Raw genomic sequence first — 19868 nt, 5'->3', positions numbered from 1 at the left:
AATATATTGTATGTTTTCTGAAACAATCAATTTATAATATTAATGTTCATAGGGTCAACCAACATGAAGTTTCTCCTTTGGGCCTGCCTCATGTATGTTTCTTTTGCAAGGGTAAGTAAACGGACTTTTAAAATTGTAGTAATAGCCAAGATGGCGGAGGAGTAGGACCGGGAGACCACTTTCTCTCCTACAAATTCATCAAAAGAATAACCGAATGCAGAGCAAACTTCACAAAACAACTTCTGATCGCTAGTTGAGGTCATCAGGCGCCCAGAAAAGCAGACCATTGTCTTCGAAAGGAGGTAGGACAAAATATAAAAGATAAAAAGTGAGACAAAAGAGCTAAGGACGGAGACCCGTCCCGGGAAGGGAGTCTTAGGCGGCCTTGCTTGGGCTAGGGTCCGGGCCTGAGTGCCCTGAGGACAATCGGGGGGAGCTTCTGTGAGGTGCCAACTTGAACTGTGGGAGACCAAAGGAGAGAGAGAAAATTGACCGGCCGGAACACACTGCCGGCCGTTCGCAGAACAAAGGGACGGGGAAAGTCCCGAGAAGAGCTCGCAGGCTGCGGACCGGCCCAGCCCCGCCGGAGGCAGGAGGCAGGGGGGAGGGGAAGGTCGCGGCGAGACACAGGGCGCAGGCACCCGACCGGCGCGGGGCGGGGACTGGGGCTGGGGACGCGGAGGGCGGAAGGCGCGCGCACCCGCCTGGCGCCAGCGGAAACTGAGACTGGGTCCGCGGAAGGGAGTGGGTGCGCCACACCTGGGGATAGCGCGCCCACCAAGCCCCTGGCTGCCTAGACCGCTCTGACGGGGAAGGCACAGAGAGCAGGCGCAGCTTTTCCTTCCGCGCTTTTGTGTAACACCCGAGGGCTGGAACCTCGCGCAGCGCGGGGCGCGCTCCATATAGAACAGCCGGAAGCCTGAGCAGCGCAGACGGAGAAAGCAGCGTCAGCCCCTTCCGGCAGCGCCAGCCCGCCCCCGCAGGGCCAGCCCCTCCCCGCAGCGTCAGCCCCGCCCCCGCAGGGCCAGCCCCTCCCCGCAGCGTCAGCCCCGCCCCCGCAGGGCCAGCCCCGCCCCGCAGCGTCAGCCCCTCCCAGCAGCGCAACGGAACTAGCTACCTGAATAAGAGTCCGCCTCCGGCCGCCTGTGTCAGGGCGGAAATGAGCCTCTGAAGAGACCGGCAAACAGAAGCCAAATAAACAAAGGGAACCGCTTCAGAAGGGACTGGTGCAACAGATTAAAATCCCTGAAGAAAACACCGACTTCACCGGAAGGGCCCTGTAGATATCGAGAAGTGCAAGCTGGAACGAGGAGCTATCTGAAACTGAGCCGAACCCACACTGACCGCAGCAGCTCCAGAGAAATTCCTAGACATATTTTTACTTTTTTTTTATTTTTCTGTTTTTTCTAAGTAAGGAAAAAAAAAAAAAATTTTTTTTTCTTTTTATATTTTTCTTTTTTATTTTTTCTCTTTTATTTTCCTTTAAAATTCCCTATTACTCCCCCATTACTCCTTAACTTTCATTTTCATAGATTTTTACGATTTTTTTAATTAGGGGAAAAAAAAAATTTTTTTTTTTCTTTCTTTTTTTTTTTTTTTCTTTTTCTTTTTTTTTCTTCTCCTTTTTCTTCTTTTTTTTTTCTTTCCTTTTTCTCTTCTATTTTCTATTTTTCTTTTTCTCTTATTTCTTTTAAAGTCCTCTAGTACTCCTCTACTACTCTTCATTTTCATCTTCACTACACTATAACCTTACAAAAAAAAAAAAAAAAGAGAAGCCCTATCTTAAAACCGAAGATTATTCCCTCCCAATCTTGACTCTCTGTTTTCTACCTCAGAACACCTCTATTTCCTCTTTTCCCCTTCTCTTCCCCATCCAATTCTGTGAATCCTTGTAGGTGTCTGAGATACGAGAACACTCTGGGAACAGACAGCTGCGTAGATCTGTCTCTCTCCTCTTGAGTCCCCCTTTTTCTCCTCCTACTCATCTCTATCTCCCTCCTCCCTTTTCTCCTGTTCATGTAACTCTGTGAACCTCCCTGGGTGTCCCTAACGGGGGAGAATCTTTTCGCCATTAACCTAGAAGTTTAATTATCAGAGCTGTATAGTTGGAGAAGTCCTGAGACTACAGGAAGAATAAAACTGAAATCCAGAGGCAGGAAACTCAAGCCCAAAACCTGAGAACACCAGAAAACTCCTGACTACATGGAACTTTAAGTGATAAGTGACCGTCCAAAAGCCTCCATACCTACACTGAAACCAACCACCACCCAAGAGCCAATAAGTTTTAGAGCAAGACATACCACGCAAATTCTCCAGCAACACAGGAACATAGCCCTGAATGTCAACATACAGGCTACCCAAGGTCACACCTAACACATAGACCCAACTCAAAACTCATTACTGGGCACTCCATTGCTCTCCAAAGAGAAGAAATCAAGTTCCACGCACCAGTACACTGACGCAAGCTTCCCTAACCAGGAAACCTTGACAAGCCAAACGTCCAACCCCACCCACTGGGTAAATCCTCCACAATAAAAAGGAACCACAGACCTCCAGAATACAGAAAGTCCACTCCAGACACAGCAATCTAAACAAGATGAAAAGGCAAAGAAATACCCAACAGGTAAAGGAACAAGAAAAATGCCCACCAAGTCAAACAAAAGAGGAGGAGATAGGGAATCTACCTGAAAAAGAATTTAGAATAATGATAATAAAAATGATCCAAAATCTTGAAAACAAAATGGAGTTACAGATAAATAGCTTGGAAACAAAGATTGAAAAGATACAAGAATTGTTTAATAAAGACCTAGAAGAAATAAAAAAGAGTCAATTAAAAATGAATAATGCAATGAATGAGATCAAAAACACTTTGGAGGGAACCAAGAGTAGAATAACGGAGGCAGAAGATAGGATAAGTGAAATAGAAGATAAAATGGTGGAAATAAATGAAGCAGAGAGGAAAAAAGAAAAAAGGATCAAAAGAAATGAGGACAACCTCAGGGACCTCTGGGACAATGTGAAACGCCCCAACATTCGAATCATAGGAGTTCCAGAAGAAGAAGACAAAAAGAAAGGCCATGAGAAAATACTCGAGGAGATAATAGCTGAAAACTTCCCTAAAATGGGGAAGGAAATAGCCACCCAAGTCCAAGAAACCCAGAGAGTTCCAAACAGGATAAACCCAAGGCGAAACACCCCAAGACACATATTAATCAAACTAACAAAGATCAAACACAAAGAACAAATATTAAAAGCAGCAAGGGAAAAACAACAAATAACACACAAAGGGATTCCCATAAGGATAACAGCTGATCTATCAATAGAAACCCTCCAGGCCAGAAGGGAATGGCAGGACGTACTGAAAGTAATGAAAGAGAATAACCTACAACCTAGATTACTGTATCCAGCAAGGATCTCATTCAGATATGAAGGAGAACTCAAAAGCTTTACAGATAAGCAAAAGCTGAGAGAATTCAGCACTACCAAACCAGCTCTTCAACAAATGCTAAAGGATCTTCTCTAGACAGGAAATGCAGAAAGGTTGTATAAACGTGAACCCAAAACAACAAAGTAAATGGCAACGGGACCACACCTATCAATAATTACCTTAAATGTAAATGGGTTGAATGCCCCAACCAAAAGACAAAGATTGGCTGAATGGATACAAAAACAAGACCCCTATATATGCTGTCTACAAGAGACCCACCTCAAAACAAGAGACACATACAGACTGAAAGTGAAGGGCTGGAAAAAAATATTTCATGCAAACGGAGACCAAAAGAAAGCAGGAGTCGCAATACTCATATCAGATAAAATAGACTTTCAAATAAAAGCTGTGAAAAGAGACAAAGAAGGACACTACATAATGATCAAAGGATCAATCCAAGAAGAAGATATAACAATTATAAATATATATGCACCCAACATAGGAGCACCGCAATATGTACGGCAAACACTAACGAGTATGAAAGAGGAAATTAATAGTAACACAATAATAGTGGGAGACTTTAATACCCCACTCACAACTATGGATAGATCAACTACACAGAAAATTAACAAGGAAACACAAACTTTAAATGACACAATGGACCAGCTAGACCTAATTGATATCTATAGGACATTTCACCCCAAAACAATCAACTTCACCTTTTTCTCAAGTGCACATGGAACCTTCTCCAGAATAGATCACATCCTGGGCCATAAATCTGGTCTTGGAAAATTCAAAAAAATTGAAATCATTCCAGTCATCTTTTCTGACCACAGTGCAGTAAGATTAGATCTCAATTACAGGAAAAAAATTGTTAAAAATTCAAACACATGGAGGCTAAATAACACACTTCTGAATAACCAACAAATCATAGCAGAAATCAAAAAAGAAATCAAAATATGTATAGAAATGAATGAAAATGAAAACACAACAACCCAAAACCTATGGGACACTGTAAAAGCAGTGCTAAGGGGAAAGTTCATAGCATTACAGGCTTACATCAAGAAACAAGAAAAAAGCCAAATAAATAACCTAACTCTACACCTAAAGCAATTAGAGAAGGAAGAAATGAAGAACCCCAGAGTTAGCAGAAGGAAAGAAATCTTAAAAATCAGGGCAGAAATAAATGCAAAAGAAACTAAAGAGACCATAGCAAAAATCAACAAAGCTAAAAGCTGGTTTTTTGAAAAAATAAACAAAATTGACAAACCATTAGCAAGACTCATTAAGAAGCAAAGAGAGAAGAACCAAATTAACAAAATTAGAAATGAAAATGGAGAGATCACAACAGACAACACTGAAATACAAAGGATCATAAGAGACTACTACCAGCAGCTCTATGCCAATAAAATGGACAACCTGGAAGAAATGGACAAATTCTTAGAAAAGTATAACTTTCCAAAACTGAACCAGGAAGAAATAGAAGATCTTAACAGACCCATCACAGGCAAGGAAATCGAAAGTGTAATCAAAAATCTTCCAGCAAACAAAAGCCCAGGACCAGATGGCTTCACAGCTGAATTCTACCAAAAATTTAGAGAAGAGCTAACACCTACCTTACTCAAACTCTTCCAGAAAATTGCAGAAGAAGGTAAACTTCCAAACTCATTCTATGAGGCCACCATCACCCTAATTCCAAAACCAGACAAAGATGCCACAAAAAAAGAAAACTACAGGCCAATATCACTGATGAACATAGATGCAAAAATCCTTAACAAAATTCTAGCAAACAGAATCCAACAACATATTAAAAAAATCATACACCACGACCAAGTGGGCTTTATCCCAGGAATGCAAGGATTCTTCAATATCCGCAAATCAATCAACGTAATACACCACATTAACAAATTGAAAGATAAAAACCATATGATTATCTCAATAGATGCAGAGAAAGCCTTTGACAAAATTCAACACTCATTTATGATTAAAACTCTCCAAAAAGCAGGAATAGAAGGAACATACCTCAACATTATAAAAGCCATATATGACAAACCCACAGCAAGCATCACCCTCAATGGTGAAAAATTGAAAGCATTCCCCCTGAAATCAGGAACAAGACAAGGGTGCCCACTGTCACCACTACTGTTCAACATAGTGTTGGAAGTTTTGGCCACAGCAATCAGAGCAGAAAAAGAAGTAAAAGGAATCCAGATAGGAAAAGAAGAAGTGAAACTCTCACTGTTTGCAGATGACATGATCCTCTACATAGAAAACCCTAAAGACTCTACCAGAAAATTACTAGAACTAATCAATGAATATAGTAAAGTTGCAGGATATAAAATTAACACACAGAAATCCCTTGCATTCCTATATACTAATAATGAAAAAACAGAACGAGAAATTAAGGAAACAATACCATTCACCATTGCAACAAAAAGAATAAAATACTTAGGAGTATATCTACCTAAAGAAACAAAAGACCTATACATAGAAAACTATAAAACACTGATGAAAGAAATCAAAGAGGACACAAACAGATGGAGAAACATACCGTGTTCATGGATTGGAAGAATCAATATTGTCAAAATGGCTATTCTACCCAAAGCAATCTATAGATTCAATGCAATCCCTATCAAGCTACCAACGGTATTTTTCACAGAACTAGACCAAAGAATTTCACAATTTGTATGGAAATACAAAAAACCTCGAATAGCCAAAGTAATCTTGAGAAAGAAGAATGGAACTGGAGGAATCAACCTGCCTGACTTCAGACTCTACTACAAAGCCACAGTCATCAAGACAGTATGGTACTGGCACAAAGACAGAAATATAGATCAATGGAACAGAATAGAAAGCCCAGAGATAAATCCACGAACCTATGGACACCTTATCTTTGACAAAGGAGGCAAGGATATACAATGGAAAAAAGACAACCTCTTTAACAAGTGGTGCTGGGAAAACTGGTCAACCACTTGTAAAAGAATGAAACTAGAACACTTTCTAACACCATACACAAAAATAAACTCAAAATGGATTAAAGATCTAAATGTAAGACCAGAAACTATAAAACTCCTAGAAGAGAACATAGGCAAAACACTCTCCGACATGAATCACAGCAGGATCCTCTATGACCCACCTCCCAGAATATTGGAAATAAAAGCAAAACTAAACAAATGGGACCTAATGAAACTTAAAAGCTTTTGCACTACAAAGGAAACTATAAGTAAGGTGAAAAGACAGTCGTCAGATTGGGAGAAAATAATAGCAAACGAAGAAACAGACAAAGGATTAATCTCAAAAATATACAAGCAACTCCTGAAGCTCAATTCCAGAAAAATAAATGACCCAATCAAAAAATGGGCCAAAGAACTAAACAGACATTTCTCCAAAGAAGACATACAGATGGCTAACAAACACATGAAAAGGTGCTCAACATCACTCATTATTAGAGAAATGCAAATCAAAACCACAATGAGGTACCATTACACGCCAGTCAGGATGGCTGCTATCCAAAAGACTACAAGCAATAAATGCTGGAGAGGGTGTGGAGAAAAGGGAACCCTCTTACACTGTTGGTGGGAATGCAAACTAGTACAGCCACTATGGAAAACAGTGTGGAGATTCCTTAAAAAACTGGAAATAGAACTGCCATATGACCCAGCAATCCCACTTTTGGGCATACACACTGAGGAAACCAGATCTGAAAGAGACACGTGCACCCCAATGTTCATTGCAGCACTGTTTATAATAGCCAGGACATGGAAGCAACCTAGATGCCCATCAGCAGATGAATGGATAAGGAAGCTGTGGTACATATACACCATGGAATATTACTCAGCTGTCAAAAAGAATTCATTTGAATCAGTCCTAATGAGATGGATGAAACTGGAGCCCATTATACAGAGTGAAGTAAGCCAGAAAGATAAAGAACATTACAGCATACTAACACATATATATGGAATTTAGAAAGATGGTAATGATAACCCTATATGCAAAACAGAAAAAGAGACACAGAAATACAGAACAGACTTTTGAACTCTGTGGGAGAATGTGAGGGTGGGATGTTTCAAAAGAACAGCATGTATACTATCTATGGTGAAACAGATCACCAGCCCAGGTGGGATGCATGAGACAAGTGCTCGGGCCTGGTGCACTGGGAAGACCCAGAGGAGTCGGGTGAAGAGGGAGGTGGGAGGGGGGATCGGGATGGGGAATAAGTGTAAATCTATGGCTGATTCATATCAATGTATGACAAAACCCACTGAAATGTTGTGAAGTAATTAGCCTCCAACTAATAAAAAAATTAAAAAAAAAAAAAAATAAATAAAGTATACAATTCAGTGACTTTTAGTATTTTCACAGAGTTGAGCCACTATGGCCACCAATTTAATCTAAGAACATTTTTATCACCCCAAAGAGAAACCCTGCACTTAATAGCAGCCACTCACCACTTATCCCTCTCCTGGCCCCTGGCAGTGACAAATCTACTTTCTGTTTCTATGGATTTGCCTATTCTGCTCATTTCATAAAAACAAAATGATACAATAAAAAAAAAATAAAATAAAATAAAATAAAATTGTAGTAATAGTATAATCATCAAATAGTTGTAGACAGCGATTCTACAATTGTATATTGTAGTTATAGTGTTGATAATGATTCAGAGACATGTTAATAAGAATGTAGTTTATTGTACCAAACTTTTCAAAAGAAATTTTCAGATGCCAAAATAATAAAAGTTGTGTAATCTGAAAATGAATAAGCAGCAAGGAAAAGAGGTAAATTCAGAAAGGCAGTGGGTTGGGGGAGAATAATATTATATGGAACCAGAATTCCAGGCAGATGATCTTAGTAGTTTACATCTTCAAATTATACAAAACTGGATTAGGCTTCCTCTGAAAGTGAAGTCCCATTGCTGGAGGTCTGATGTAGTTGCTGTTTTTCAGTCACTAAGTCATGTCTGACTCTTTATGACCCCATGGACTGCAGCACTCCAGGCTTCTCTGTCTTTCACTATCTCAAAGAGTTTGCTCAAACTCATGTCCATTGAGTTGGTGATGGCATCCAACCATCTCATCCTATGTTACCCCCTTCTCCTCCTGCCTTCAGTCTTTTCCAGCATCAGGGTCTTTTTCAATGAGTTGGTTCTTTGCATCAGGCGGCCAAAGTGTTGGAGCTTCAGTTTTAGCATCAGTTCTTTCAGTAAATATTCAGGGTTAATTTAAGGATTAACTGGTTGGATCAACTTGCAGTCCAAGAGACTCTCAAGAGTCTTCTCCAACACCACAATTCAACAGTATCAATTCTCCAACTCTCACCCTTCTTTATGGTCCAACTGTCCCATCCATACATGCATACTGGAAAAACCATAGTTTTTACTATATGAACCTTTGTCAGCAAAGTGATGTCTCTGCTCTCCAATATGGTATCTAGGTTGGTCATAGCTTTTCTTCCAAGAAGCAAGCATCTATTAATTTTGTGACTACAGTCACCATCCAGTGATTTTGTAGCCCAAGAAAATAAAGTCTGTCACGGTTACTATTGTTTCCCCACCTATCTGCCATGAACAGACGGGACCAGATGCCACGATCTTAGTTTTTTCAATGTTGAGCTTTAAGCCAACTTTTTCTCTCTCCTCTTTTACATTAATCAAGAGGCTCTTTAGTTCCTCTTTGCTTTCTGCTCTTATAGTGGCATCATCTGCACATCTGAAGTTGTTGATATTTTTCCCAGCAATCTTGATTCCAGCTTGTGCTTCATCCATCCTGGCATTTCGTATGATGTACTCTGCCTAAAGGTAAATAAGTAGGGTGACAATATACAGCCTTGATATACTCCTTTTCCAATTTTGAATCAGTCCGCTGTTCCATGCCCAGTTCTAACTGTTGCTTCTTGACCTGCATAAAAGTTTCTCAGGAGACAGGTGAAGTGGTCTGGTATTGCCATCTCTTTAAGAATTTTCCACAGTTTGCTCTGATCCACACAGTCAAAAGCTTTAGCATAGTCAACAAAGCAAAAGCAGACATTGTTTTGGAATTGCCTTGCTTTTTCTATGATCCAGAAGATGGCAATTTGATTCCTGGTTCCTGTGCTTTTTCTAAATCCAGCTTGTACATCTAAAAGTTCTTAGTTCACATACTATTGAAGCTTAGCTTGAAGGATTTTGAGCATTATCTTGCTAGCATATGAAATAAGCACAATTACATAGTAGTTTGAAGAACATTCTTTGGTATTGCCTTTCTTTGGTAGTGGAATGAAAACTGAACTTTTCCAGTCTTGTGGCCACTGCTGAGCCTTTCAAATTTGCTGGTATATTGAGTGCAGCACTTTCACAGCATCTTTTAGGACTTGCAATAGCTCAGCTGAAATTCCATCACCTCCTCTACCTTTTTTCTTACTAATTATTCCTAAGAACCCCTTAACTTCACACTTTGGTGTGTCTGGCTTTAGGTAAGTGAGCACACCATCATGGTTATCAGGGTCATGAAGACTTTTTTTGTATAGTTTTCTGTGTATTCTTGCCATCTCTTCTTAGTCTCTTCAGCTTCTCTTAGGTCCTTGCTGCTTCTGTCCTTTATTGTGCCCATATTTGCATGAAATATTCCCTTGATATCTCCAATTTTCTTGAAGAGATCTCTAGTCTTTCCCATTCTACTGTTTTCCTGTATTTATTTGAATTTTTCACTTAAGTCTTTCTTATCTCTCCTTTCTTATCTCTGTGGAACTCCATAATGAATAACCATAGTGAATTAACTTTTTCCTTTGTTTTAGAAATGCTTCCACTTTATTGATGAGGTAAAACTTTTTTTTTTTTCATCTATGTATAAATGTATTTTAGAGGAAATGGAAACCCACTCCAGTATTCTTGCCTAGAGAAATCCATGGACAGAGGAGCCTGACGGGCTATGGTCCATGGGATTGCAAACAGTTGGACATGACTGAGCGACTAACATACACATAAATGTATTTGTTTCTACCTTGAAGTATATTTTACATTTTAAAACTCTCTGATTTTTAGTATGCAATTTTGTGAATACTGTTGCTGTTAAAATATTAATCCTATTAAACTCATATTTGATAGAAAAATGTTTATGAAGTATACATATGTTTGTGCTCAACATATTTACTGTAAGAATTTTCTTTCTTTTCAATGAACAGAAGCATTAAGCAAGTATACACCCTTTATAGTGGATATAAGTTTTGCTATGCCCAGGTTTTCTCCTCACGCTTTGACAAGATTTTATGACAATATTGTACTGAGTTTACTTCAACAAAATAAGTGATGAATCTGAGAAGATTTTGCCTATATGAAAGGATAGCAGAAGAAAACATGATCTAGGAATTACTAGCAGGAGGAGTATGTCCCAAAGTGTTAGGTGATTTCTGTACAGCAAATACTCAAATTATCCCTATGTAGCACACCAAGACATTCATCAGTTCACTGCCATTAGAATTTTCTTTTTTAGTTCTTTGTCATTTTTGCCTCAATTCTGATGACAGGAGAGTGCTAAGAAAATAATACTTATATCTACCCACAAGTATGCAGTAGATCAACACAACAATCTGTCAAGGAAAGGCCAAGACACATGATCCAGATGGGTACAGTTTTAACCAAATACCATTAGACATATGGCAAAGGAATAGAAAATAATTTAAAAATGAAAACAATATGAGATACTACTTTTAATTTCTTACAAGAGTTAAGATTTTAATCATAAGAATTAGAACTCCCTGATCACACTATGAATCACTGTGTCTGTCTCTGTGAACATTCTGGAATGTCTATTGTTTGTGTATCATGCATCTTACCTTCATGATCCAGGAGCAAGTATTTTAACTCAGTAATTCAGGAAACTACCCTAAAATTGGAAATAACATTATGCACAGTATTAAATTTTAATGAAGAAGCTTCCTACCTGAGAGAAAACAACCCTGGCACAAGCAAAGAAACCTTGTCTGTTCTATGCAGGTGGACAGCACAGAGTAGGCATTCATTTGATACTTCTAAAAAGTTCTTGAAAATACATCAAGAAAGACAAAGTATCCCCAAACCACTGAGGAACAATCTACATTCATTGAGAAGTTATATTGCAAAGTCTTTAGTCCCTGGGGATTATGTGATAAGCCCAAATGATGATATAATATAATATTTACCCATTAAATGTCATCACAATCATAAGTAATATAGAGATAGGATGGAGGTAATCATTTTTAATTGACTACTTTGCTCTCCTTTAGGATTACAGTGACAACATAGGCAGTCCTTACCCAGTTAACCCATCTGCAAGTATTTCTTACCCAGTTAACCCATCTGCAAGTATTCCTTATCCCATGCCAGACAGTGATTACACTCCTCCTGTCTATCTTACAAAGACTAACTTCCCCAATTACCCTGTGAATCCTGATCCCAATACAGCAGTACCCTCAAATCCCCTGGTTTTCACTGCTCTTGGAGCTCCCCTCTACAGTATTGCTAGTCTTCCCATATCTCCTTTTCCCCGTCAACTTCCTCCTACTGGAGTTTTCCGCCTTGTTCCTGCCTCAAGTAGACCTATGGGACCTTTTTACCCACCTAATGAAGCTGCACCTTCTGCAGACAATACATATATAGTTGAGATTCTTGTCCCACCTACTACACCCCCACCTACTCTCCCAGATATCCATCCACTTACTATGACAGAGCCTGATGAAGCCGAGCCTGCAGCAGCTGCCCATGTTGGCCTAGAACCTCACTCCTCTATTTCTTTTGACCAGGTAAGTGGCCTCAGTCTTAGTCCTGTGATGCATGAGATTTACAGTAGCAGGAAAGAAACAGTCTCTCCATAAACAAACATATATCCACTCAGATATTTTGAACAGCTTTGTTGAGATAGGATATACAACAAACTACCAATACTAAACATGTATACTCTGATAAGTTTGGGCATGTATATACACCCATGGTTTGTTGGCATCACTGACTCAATCAATGAACATGAGCTTGAACAAACTCAGAGAGATAGTAAAGGAAAGGGAAAGACTGACTTGCTGCAGTTCATGAGGTTGCAAAGAGTCTGATACAACTTAGTGACTGAAGAAGAGCAATGAAAAAAACACCAAGATAAGACTATATTCACAATAGCCAGAGGTATCCTACTGGTTATTTTTTCATTATTGTTTGTTTGTTTTAAATATTCACACACTCCCCTTTTTCCTGTTCTTGTTGTACTTTCTGTTGGTACAGATTCATTCACAATTTCCAGGATGCTATATAAGCAGAATCATACTGTATATACTCTTTTATGCCTGGTTTCTTTCACTCAGCATAATTATTCTGAGATTTATCCATGTAGTTATGCATATCAATAGTTCAGTCACTTTTTTTGCAAAGTTGTGTTAGATTATATGGATATATCATAATTTTTACTCATTCATTTGTTGATGAACATTTTAACTTCCAAGATGAATACCATCTATACCATTTATTTATATCCAGTTATATATTGCATACAGTACTGTCTTAAATTGCTTAGTTCAATATTCAATAAAAACTGATTAGATGGACAGCCTTGCCTTGCTTCTGATATTGAGGGAAATAATTTATTCTAGGATGTCATTAGGTTGCTATGATTTTCACCTTTAGTAAACAGGAATGGAGAAACATTTTGATCTAAGGATAATTTTTCCCATTGCAGAGATCAAATCATTCTGAGTGCTCAGCCATATGACCTGTGAAAACTAAGCTTTTTTTACTCTGGCTGTGTGATCAAGAGCTTCCCAGGTGGTTCCAGTGTTAAGGAACCTGCCTGCCAAAGCAGGAGACATAAGAGATTCAGGTTCAATCCCTGGGTCAGGAAGATCCCCTGGAGCAGGGCCTAGCAACCCACTCCAGTATTCTTGCCTGGAGAACCTCATGTACCGGGAGCCTGGCAGGCTACAGTCCATAGGATTGCAAAGAGTCAGACACAACTGAAGTGACTTAGCACCCATATGTGATAAAAATGTTTTTTCCTGCCAGATACTGTGCCATTTTGAGCACTAGATGTTTTTTCATTTCATCTTTTCAGATGGCTCCTGACCTGACCTGAGGTAGTATCATCATATCTTAGGACAATCTATTTATTTATTTATATTGACTTATATTTGATTTACAATATTATATTAGTTTTAGGTATACATCATTGTGATTTGTTATTTTTAAAGATTGTATTCCACGTAAAGTTATTACAAAACATTGACTATTTTGCCCTGTGTGGTACAGTATATTCTTGTTGCTTATCTATTTTATACATAGTAGTTTGTATCTCCTAATCCCAAACCACTATCTTGTCCCTCCCACCTTCCTTCTCCCCACTGATAACCACTATTTTGTGCTCCATAATTGTCTTTTTCTGTTTTGTTATATACAGTATTTTGTTTTAATTTTTAGATTCCACATATAAGTTGATAACACAGAGACTGTCTTTCTCTGTCTGACTGATTTCACTAAGCATAATACTCCTAGGCCCATTCACGTTGTTGCAAATGGCAAAAGTTCATTCTTTGTTATAGCTGATTAATATTTGTATATATTGGTATATATATGGAGGGAATGGCAATCCACTCCAGTATTTTTGCCTGGAGAATTCCATGGACAGAGGAGCCTGATGGGCTATAGTCCATGGCTGACTAATATTCCATTGTATATATACAATGGAATATTAATATATATATATATATATTAGTGTGTGTGTGTATATACATATATATATGTATATATATATGTGAAATCACACCTTCCATATTTGTTCATCTATTGATGAACTTGTACCTTGCTTCCATATCTTGGCTATTGTAAATAACACTGCTATAAGCATAGGATAACCTCTTTCAATCTTTGTATCTATGTTTTTGTCCTCCTCTTTCCTTCAGATTCTCTGCCCTGTAAATTTTAGCTATCTTGGTCTCCCTAGACTCCCAGCTCCAGCTCCCTTCACTAAGGCCTCGAAACAATGCTAGCAGTAAGCTAAGACAATCATAGGGTTCATTTCCGCTGCTTCTTTTCTCTTAGGGATTGCTGTTCTTCATAAATTGATATTCAGATCTTCAGAAATAGTTGCTTCTCATATTTTGGTATTTTTTAAATTCATTTCAGACAAGAGGGTATATTCAGTTTCTGTTACTTATTTTAACCAAAACTATAGTCCTCTAAATTTTCTTAAAAATGATGATTTAAAAAAGAAAAATAGAATCCCTTTGTCCCTAAGTTTTAGAGCTGTGGCTATTTTAAAAAAGGAAAAGAACGATTCCAAAGTACATGGAAGATACTCTGAAACCTGGGCACAGGCTAAAGACAAATGAGAGCTTAAACTCAACAGTGAATAATTTCTAAAGTGTATTGCCACTAATTGAATACTCCTAGTAGTTGTTTGCTAGAAGGAGGTAAAACTTTGCTTCTTGTACCCTTATTCCTGATAGAGATCAGGATCAAGTTAAATGGTTGCATGGAACTGCTCCCCAGAAGTTTAAAGAGCCATCCTGCTGCTCCAATGCTCTACATATTAACATGTTCCTTTAGTATGTTTGACACAAAGTACTCTCCTTCCATCAGTCTATATACATACTTATGGTTCCTGACTCACGTGGAGATAAAGAGATATTTTAGAAAGTATGGGTAAAAAGAAATAAGACTTCAGAAAAGTGGGCCTTGAAAACTGCTAAATGTATTAGGCTGTTTCCTATATGCAAAGGAATTTATTAAGGACCCTCATTACATAATTTGACCAGTTCTTTATTTCCAAAAGCTAAGTCTGATAGCAGTATCAGTTCAGTTCAGTTCAATCGTTCAGTCATGTCCGACTCTTTTCAACCACATGGACTGCAGCATGCCAGGCCTCCCTGTCCATCACCAACTCTCAAAGTTTACCCAAACTCTTGTCCATTGAGTTGGTGATGCCATCCAACCATCTCATCCTCTGATGTCCCCTTCTCCTCCCACCTTCAATCTTTCCCAGCATTAGGGTCTTTTCAAATAAGTCAGCTCTTCACATCAGGAGGCCAAAGTACTGGAGTTTCAGCTTCAACATCAGTCCTTCCAACGAACACTCAGGGCTGATCTTTAGGATGGACTGGTTGGATCTCCTTGCAGTACAAAGGACTCTCAAGTGTCTGCTCCAACACCACAGTTTAAAAGCATCAATTCTTCAGCAACTCAGCTTTCTTTATGGTCTTACTCTCACATCCATACATGACTATTGGAAAAATCATAACTTTGACTAGATGGACATTTGTCAGCAATGTCTCCGCCTTTTAAATGCTGTCTAGGTTTGTCATAAATTTTCTTCCAAGGAGCAAGCATCTTTTAACTTCATGGCTGCAATCAACATCTGCAGTGATTTTGGAGCCCAAGAAAATAAATTCTGTCACTCTTTCCATTGTTTCCCATCTATTTGCCATCAAGCGATGGGACTGGATGTCATGATCTTAGTTTTTGAATTTTGAGTTTTAAGCCAGCTTTTTCACTCTCCTTTTTCACTTTCATCAAGAGATTCCTTAGTTCCTCTTCACTTTCTGCCATAAGGGTGGTGTCATCTGCTTATCTGAGGTTATTGATATTTCTCCTGGAAATCTTGATTCCAGCTTGTGCTTCATCCAGCCCAGCATTTTGCATGATGTACTCTGCCTTGACGTACTTCTTTCCCAATTTGGAACCAGTCTGTTGTTCCATGTCCAGTTCTAACTGTTGCTTCTTGACCTGCATGCAGATTTCTCAGGAGGCAGGTCAGGTGGTCTGGTATTCCCATATCTTTAAGAATTTTCCACAGTGTGTGATGATTCACGCAGTCAAAGGCTTTGGCATAGTCAATAAAGCAGAAATAGATGTTTTTCTGGAACTCTCTTGCTTTTTTGATTATCCAGCACATCTTTTCAATTTGATCTCTGATTCCTCTGCCTTTTCTAAATCCAGCTTGAACATCTGAAACTTCCCAGTTCATGTACTGTTGAAGCCTAACTTGGAGAATTTTCAGCATTACTTCGCTAGAGTATCAGATGAGTGCAATTACGTGGTAATTCGAACATTCTTTGGTATTGCCTTTCTTTAGGATTGGAATGAAAACTGACCTTTTCCAGTCCTGTGGCCACTGCTGAGTCTTCCAAATTTGCTGGCATATTGAGTGTAACACTGTCACAGCATCATCTTTTAGGACTTGAAATAGCTCAGCTGGAATTCCATCACCTCCACTAGCCTTGTTTGTAGTGATGCTTCCTAAGGTCCACTTGACTTCACACTCCACGATGTCTGGCTCTTGGTGAGTGATCAGACCATCATGGTTATCTGGGTCATTAAGATCTTTTTTGTATAGTTATTCTGAGTATTCTTGCCACTGCTTCTTAATATCTTCTGCTCCTGTTAGGTCCATACCATTTCTATCCTTTATTGTGACCTCATTCCTTTATCCTTTCATAAATCTTTTCCAATTTGACTGTTATAAATATTAGCTAGACAGGAAAATAGCAAGGCTTTATTTGACTGTTAACCACATCAGGATTTCTGCTGAGACGACATCAGTGCTTACAGTAGAATTGAAGACATAATTTGATAGCTTTTACTACTGTTGGTAGGACTTCCCTGGTGGCTCAGACGGTAAAGCATCTGCCTACAATGTGGGAGAGCCAGGTTCAATCCCTGGGTCAGGAAGATCCCCTGGAGAAGGAAATGGCAACCCACTCCAGTACTCTTGCTTGGAAAATCCCATGGACAGTTGATCCTCGTAGGCTACAGTCCATGTGGTTGCAAAGAGTTGGACACGACTGAGCAACTTCACTTCCCTATTGTTGGTGATGCCTCTTAACAGCAGCTATTACAAAACAAATTAAAAGGCTTAAATGTTGAGTTAAACCTTTTCTACTGTCATATTCTTTGAGGTTTTTATTTTACCATTATATAAGATAAAAGAGTATTTATTAGTGAATTAGTTCAAGATATTCCAAAATTTAATACTTTCATATTTTCAGTAAACATTTATATTTCTTTCCTTACTATATTAATGACAATTCATAACAGGTAAGAGAAACAGTACTACTTTTCTAGAAAAGTTTTATAAGACAGAGAAGGAATTCTACTTCAAGTCATTCAGTATCAGGAGACTGGTGATCTGATCCCAACACTTCCACACAAAATGTTCTATATAATATATGCATGCATGCAAATAAATCATAACATTGAATTAACATTGCATTTTTAAATTTTTATGAGAATGCGTAATAGCTGTAAGAAGATAGAGGAAAACAAACGTGATTCTCTTAAATGTGACTTCTAATAGTAGCATGGATTTGTAGATAACCATTCAATATAGTCCCTTAATGTTAAAATCATAACGCAACGAGAGGAATTTTCTATAGTCATTTGATAACTTTTATACAAAACTAATATGTTGTCTTTCTTTTTCAGGAATAATTGGAACAAGAATCAGTGAAAGCTAAAAAAAATTATTTTCTTTTCAAAGATTACCATTGTTATATTAAAAATACATTTCAATAAAAAACACTTAAATAATCAGTCTCACCATATAGGTTTGTTTGTGATATTTTTTCATTGGATTTAATTTATATAGAAATGATATTTATGGTGTATTTTTTTTTCCAATTCACAATTTTAAAAGGTTACTTCTTAACTATGTAAATAATAATTGTCAGGGATTTAAACATCTGTTGGCAATATGTGCTTTTCTTTTGAATAAACCCTATATAAAAAATATAACACAGATAGAATTTTTTATTTTTTGTTTCCAATTTGTGTCTTCTGAAAGTAAACAGAAAGTAGTTTGTTAGGGAAATTAAAATGGAGGAAGTCTTGTTCAAGTTTCAGAAGTAGGAGAGCTGACTTGCTTCTGACCTGTTTGAACACTGTCTGGTTTCCATGCCTGTCTGTAAGCACAGAAAGTCAAGTGGTACCTTAGATAAGAAAGGGAATGGGTCTTGAAATTCTTGAGTCCCTGAGGGTCTGGCCAATGCCCCAGGGATCTAATGAAATCCTTTGACTTACAGAGTGAAACATAGTATTTTAAAAAGATTAAAGTAAAACCAGAGCTGCATTTTTGTGCACAGTCTGGTAAAGACATCACTTTGTGGCCTGGGATAATAAGTGGGAGCCCTTGAAATTGCCATCTGAAGTCTCACCCATGGGATGGATGCACTGCCTGGGACCCTTTCCCAACTGGGACTTCAGATTGCTGCTAACAAGGGACTTCCCAGTGCTATTTAACTCTGGATGTCGTTCGGCTCCATTTGGTGATGTATGTGCTGCTACTTTTCTCTATTGCATCTGTTTCTTTACTTGTAATGACTGTGTATTTAAATTAAGCCCAATAATCTTCTATTAAATATTAAAATTGCTTATTGTGTGTGATGAGTGGTTTCTTTAGTTAACAAATCCTTTGAACCTAAAACAAAAGTAAAACTTTCAGCAAAACATAAAAAGGAGACAAGCATCATTCCATGGCTATCTCCCCATTTCCCTTCCCCTAAAATGTTTCACCTGCTTTTTAAACATTTATCTAACATCAATTTACATAGTACTTTGCAGTGCTAAGCACTGTTCTAAGCTTCTAACAATATAAGTTTATTAAGCCCTTATAATAACCCTGCAAATATATACAGTTATTCCCACTTAAATCTTAGGCAACTGAATAACAGAGAAGATAAATGATTTGCCAAGATTACACAGCTGAAATGTATCAGAGGCAGAATGAGAAAGCATACCAAGGAAACATGGAATTAGAACTTTACTGGAAATTAGAAAATACAAACTAACCTGAAGTTAAGCATGATAAGTGTGCTAATTTCTTTTGGTTATTGCAACAAATTACAAAGTCGGTGGCTTAAATAAATAATAATTCATTCCCTCACATTTCAGGAAGTCCAAAATCAAGTTGACTGGGCTAAAATTAATATGTCACAGGGTCAATGGTGCCTTGATAGGCTTTTGGGAAGCTGTGACCCTCCCAGTTTCTTTCTGTAGCTATCAGCATCTCTTAACTTGTGGCTGCATCATTCCAATCTTCAAGGAATAAAGCATCAAGTCTCTGTGTGATTATTTTTTACAGTATTTTCTCCCATGTATGTTTTCAAATCTTACCTTTAAAAGGTATATGTGATTGCACTTGGGGCTTCCCAGGTGGCTCAATGGCAAAGAATCTGCCTGCCAATTCAGGAGACGCAGGAAACACAAGTTCAGTTCCTGGGTCAGGAAGATCCCCTGGAGGAGGAAATGTCAACTCACTTCAGTATTCTTGCCTGGAAAAATCAACAGACAGAGGAGATTCGCAGGCTACAATCCGTGGGATCACAAAGAGTCGGACACAACTAAAGAATGCATTCAGGGCCCACCTAGGTAATACAGTATAACCTCTCCATTTTTGAACTCTAAACTTAATCACATCTCTCAAAGATGCTTTTTTTTTTTTTCCCTCTTTTGCCAAATAAG

At 38.3% G+C, this 19868-nt stretch overlaps 1 protein-coding gene across 1 annotated transcript in view; it reads right to left on the bottom strand.

The window, feature by feature from the left end:
* The window catches only part of CSN2 (casein beta), a 120156-nt gene extending 100607 nt beyond the window's left edge, over positions 1 to 19549 (bottom strand). The window contains exon 1 of the mRNA XM_043906556.1: positions 19521 to 19549. The gene's annotated coding sequence lies outside the window, so the exon portion shown is untranslated. The remainder of the gene's footprint in view (positions 1 to 19520) is intronic.
* Positions 19550 to 19868: the final 319 nt, after the last annotated feature.

The sequence above is a fragment of the Cervus elaphus genome, chromosome 6, assembly GCF_910594005.1.
Source record: "Cervus elaphus chromosome 6, mCerEla1.1, whole genome shotgun sequence".
In the NCBI taxonomy this organism is placed as follows: domain Eukaryota; kingdom Metazoa; phylum Chordata; class Mammalia; order Artiodactyla; family Cervidae; genus Cervus; species Cervus elaphus.
This window is presented reverse-complemented; position numbering and strand designations above follow the sequence as displayed.